Raw genomic sequence first — 5,659 nt, 5'->3', positions numbered from 1 at the left:
TTCTCTTATTAATTGCTAATTCGCTGCTGTACTCAAGTTTTCTCTTGAGAAGTTATTGCAAACAACAAAGAGCACATCGTCGAATCACGAATAAGCTCGTCATATAAAAGAAATTAGTCGCACGTGCAAGTCACGTGCGGTTGCAACGTCGCGGCAAAGGGTTGCGTTCCAGGTTAACCACTTCGGCGACATTTGGCCCTGTGTCGAGCAAACCTGTAATTATGCGTACCATAACAGGTACGATCTGATTTCTCTAACGCATTATTAAGCGTCGGATAATAATATTTAATAATGCACTGCGGCTCACAATATGTTTGCCGGATGCACGCTTGATTTTCTAACCAAGCAATATTTACTGTAATTTTATATAAAAGGTACCACGTGTCGGGAATAAAAGAAAAGTGTCACCTGTTTTGAGTTGAATGTATGTATTTTTTTTTTAGCATGACATAAAAGTCATCTCGAGAATTATTTAGAATTCGTATCGATTGCAACAGAAGGTGTATGAAAAGGGAAAGTTATTTTACGAATAAAATAAAACTCCAGCAATTGTTTATATTATGAAAAGCGCTTCACGAATATTATAAATGAAATATAAATAATTAATACCTTTGACACAACAAAATCGAATTATACTTTTCCTGCAATAATTGTGATTTAATTTGAAAATTATTTCTTGCCCTGCGACAGTAAAAGAATTACTTACTTATATTATTTATAGAATTATTATTATTACTAGAATTACACTTCTAATATTTACATACTACAATATTATAATAATTACTTTTTATATTGTATAACGAATAATTACGTATTAAATTATAATTTTTCTGTTTTATATGTTCAGGATTTAATACAATTTTGATATTTAATAACACATAAATTCACAAAAGAGGTTCTCTTTTTGATAATGCCGACAGCTAATAAACTAAGCCCTGTTACAAATATCGTTACGTTTCCGAATGATTTTGGACCTCATCTATTACATATCGATAATTAGCAGCCCCGAAATAACGAAGTGAGGGTACGTCGAACCCGAATGAGTTATAGGTCCATCTGTGATGCTTCTCCGGAAAAACGGCGTTACGAGTTCTCACGATTATAATATTGTAATAATTAATATCCCCATTCGTTAATAATTGCATGTTGTATTGACGTTTTTTGCGCGTGATATACGCATTAAAAATAATCAATATGTTTTATGATGGTGTTTTGCATCTATCAGTGACATGTATCTATATAAATAAACTTTTCTAAAGAAAAATTTAATTCAAATTTTATTTAAAATAATTTGAAAAACAGTTATAATGGAAATATACATACAAAAATATGAAACTAAAAATTTAGCTAAAAAAATTTCGGCATTGATGTTTTAGTAATTATCATAAAAAATTTGCATATTAATGTTATAAGTATAATATTATTTATAATTGACTATTATTATTAAATTGTTACTTTTTATTGTGAAACACATTTTATAATTTATTTTACAATTCAAGTCAAATTATAGGATAAAACCATAATTATAATTTTTATGCTACATATTTACATGTATTTTAATATCTCATGATTCAACTGTTTCATATTACACTATATAGATGAAATAAGACTTTTAATTTAATACGAATTTCAGTTAATAGTTTAAAGAGAAAAAACGAAGAATTGTTTCTCTCTTTTTCCTTTGCTAATCACGTATACTTCAATCGAATGTAGCCGCAGCTTGTTCCGGTATAATCCGAAATGAAAATACTACGTCGGGACGGCTCCATTGTTCGGTAGAATTTTTGATCCTCGAGATCGAGAGATAACTAAAGGGGATCGGATTTAAATGGCAAAGCTCGTGTGGCCACGTGTATGCGCTTAATCGCGATTCCAGCGATGACGAGACGATCCGCACAATCTCGCTTCACATCGACAATTGAATAAATATTATCCCTACGTCGAAAAGATTTGCCGTCGCCGTTTGCAATACAAAAAACCCACAATGCTATAAAATGTGCTAAACCTTTTATCGCATTCCTTTTGATTTTAAAATTATTTAAAATATATCTCTCTTTCTTATAGGAAAAAAAAATTAAAAAAAAGAAAGTAAAACACTTTCAAGATGTACACTCCAAAGCCTTTGCGTGGTTCGAATTGTATTTTAGTGGTTGCTGGAATAAAAAATTTCATGCAATTTATTTAAATAATATATAAAGAAAAAGTCACTGAAATTTTTACGTAATTTTTATTGTTGTATTTGTAATGAATACGTTTATATTACAACTTATAATGCACTTTTACATGATGTTGTGAAGATATTTTTATTTAATTTCTGAGATACATTTAAAACACAGATTTTCAGAGCAATCATAAGAGGCCCCAGATCAGCCCTTCCATGAATAAAGCGATTTTTCACGGTGCATCCTAGCAAGAGGAGGCCCACGACTAACACCTGGTACTGGGAGTAACCCATCGAAGCACACCATAAGTGTCTATTAATTTATACCCAGCGGGAGTGTGAAATCGATTTGTGTTCATGAATTGCATTTGGGATCCGCGGTAAGACATGTATTTTAAACGATACTTTTCCGCCCGATCATTAATCTTATCGTCCAGAAAAAAAATATTTCATATCATATCATATATATATATATATATATATATTATTTTATGAATAGAAGATTAAATGTAGTATTAAGAGTAAACTTTACAATATTTATAAGTTTTTATTTAAAACAGAATAACATTACATTTTTATTTATTGCATTTATTTAGAATTAATTCTAAAATACGCAGCTTCGTAATTTGTGAAAATGAAAATTTGTTACTCCGAATCACACACATATGATGTATTGAAAAAAATTTTTTTTAATATTTGTTTGATACAAGAACCATTAATTTAACTATTATTTTTTATTTTAAGTAAATATTTATTTACTGAAAATGATTTTAATTAGTATTTTTCAAAGAAATATGTCAAGATTTAGTCCATTTTTTTCAATATAGATGAGACAAACAATAAGTGTGTAATTATAGATATTTAAATAAATAGAGAAATGGAAAAGATAAAGAATTTCTCTGACTCTTATCATTATTATAATAATTATACAATATTTTCAGAAATATTATATGCTGATTGCTAAGTTCATAATATGTTTTTATACACAAAGAATCATTTTTCAAAATGTGATTCGTGGAAAATAGCGACGATTACGGAGTACTAGAGTTCTCACTAATTTTCCTTCACACTGACACAATGATGAGCCGTAATAACAAATCGATTGTACGGATGCCGAAGACACGCACTCGCCGCGGGAGGGTTGTACCCTTACAGGAGAAACTGGGGAAGGTAGTGCATTGGAGCGTGGAGTGTTTTGGGGTCTCGTGCCCCCTTTACGCGGGGGTCGCGTGTGAGGACACCGCAGGGGGTAACATCTAGCCCCGGGTACACAGGAAACGGTTAGGCGGCACCGGATACGGGAGGCGCATTATTAGACAGGTGGCTGAGACTCTGCAGAACACGAGAACTTGATGACTAGAACACAAGTTCAGCATTATCAATGAAGTACAAAAACTAAATGTAGTAAACACATGTTACAAATAAGACGTAATTTTATAATAATATTTGTAATATAAACTTATTATATATACATATACATACGTGTGCATATATTTTATTAATATATATTTATTCAATAAAATTATATAATACGATTTTATAAAATATTTATGCTTCTAAAAAGATGTGCGTAACACTTGTAATTATTATATAATTAAAATATAGCTATTATTTTTATGAGACGTCGTATATTTCCCTGATAACAATTTATACGTCCAATTATCGCTAATTAATAAAGTCTGCTTTAAATGATCCGCAATTCAAAAGATTTTAAGACGGAATTTTAATTTTAATTTTATATACATGTAATACATTGTCATTTTATATTTTATATATATATTTTTTTTATTTCTTTGTCCTTCATATATGTATATATGTATAATCTTAATTTTTTAAATACTTTTTGCGATTGAATTATAAATAGATTCCAAATTATGACAGCAATTACAGATCGTCTAAAGTGGATTTAATGGATGCTGTTATAAGATGAAAGTACAGCTCAAAATGTTAGGTCATATGTAACAAGAAAGGAATGATTTTTTGCCAGTGATATATCTCTTTTGATGCAGATAGCGAACATTCTATTCATATAATATCTGTACACAGATCATTGTCCAGATATATCTTTATCGCTATTTATCGAATATCCCAGAGACCATATATTTAATGGACCGTTCATTAAATGCTATTCAAAGCTCACATGTGTTATACAAAATACAACACACATTCATTATTAACGCCTAACGTTATCAATGATTTTCTCGACAATTTTATACTTAGCTGCCAAGAAATGAACGTATTATACATAACATTTTATTTGCTTTCCTGAGAGATATATATACAATTCATAAATATTATATAGGATGTAAATACTATATAGGATGTATGAGGTATGTATTTTATAGTATATAAATTCCTATTGAATAATGATAAGCACTTAAGGTGATGCTCCCTGTATTATCGATAAAACTAGCGTTTTTGATGTTTTCGTTCCTGTCTAATTTCGTCATAATAATTTCGCAGAATAAAAATTCCTCTTCCACGATTTAAATATTCATGCTGACGTATTTGCCCCTGGTCTATATTGTGTCAAAAGCCGGAAAAAATGTGAAATTACAAATTTCTTTATCCATTTTTATCAGCGTTGGTCGCCATACTGTGGTTAAATGGATAAAGAAATCTATGATTTTATACTTTTTCCAGCTTTGGACTCAAAATACACCAGGGGCAGGTACATACATTAGCCTGAATATTTAAATCGTGGAGAAGAAGTTTTTATTCTGTGAAACTATTACGAAAAAATTAGACAGGAACGAAAACGTCAAAAACGCTAGTTTTGTCGGTAATACAGGCGGTTTCAGCATTCAAGATTCAACTTGATATTCAATTTTTACTTAATTTTATTATTATCATCTAAATTTATATTATTTATATAATAATTTAATATTAATTACATAATAATATAAGTAAATATACGTTTATTGTGAATATAACTTGGGACTTGGGACCGAAGGAGTAATATATTGGACTGATGCCCATTTCCACCAATGTAAATTAACTTTTAACAGAGAGAAGCCTGAGAGCGGCCATGCCCGGGATTTAGCTGCAACTTTATTTTGAAGCACCTCTATGTCCACAAAATGTGGACATTGAACTATGTAGCCAATGTCCACGATCGTGTCGGTAATGTCCATGATTTTTTGGTTCGAATCTTCCCTAAGTCCATTATTATCGATCCGTTAGACAAATAAAGACAGACAATTAATCGATTGTCGTTTGCTCACCCTTAATTTAAAAGATACAAGAAAATTAAGTTTTGATATCGAATTAAAAAAAAGATTTTTTTCTTCATGCATTCGTTTGCTCATCGTTAGTTTGCTCATAAATCTTTTGAACTAAAAGGGTGAGCAAACAAAAATTCCAACTGAGAATTCGTGAATAAACGATCAGCAAACAAATGCATGAAGAAAAGAATCGATTTTTTAATACTGGGAGGCCAGCTTCACACGGGTGAAGAGCGAACAGTCACCGTTCATCTCACCATGGCTCGTGTAGATA

Source organism: Cyphomyrmex costatus, unplaced genomic scaffold (genome assembly GCF_001594065.2).
Source record: "Cyphomyrmex costatus isolate MS0001 unplaced genomic scaffold, Ccosl1.0 scaffold158, whole genome shotgun sequence".
Taxonomy (NCBI): Eukaryota; Metazoa; Arthropoda; class Insecta; order Hymenoptera; family Formicidae; genus Cyphomyrmex; species Cyphomyrmex costatus.
The sequence above is the reverse complement of the archived record's forward strand: the minus strand, read 5'-3'. Positions refer to the sequence as shown.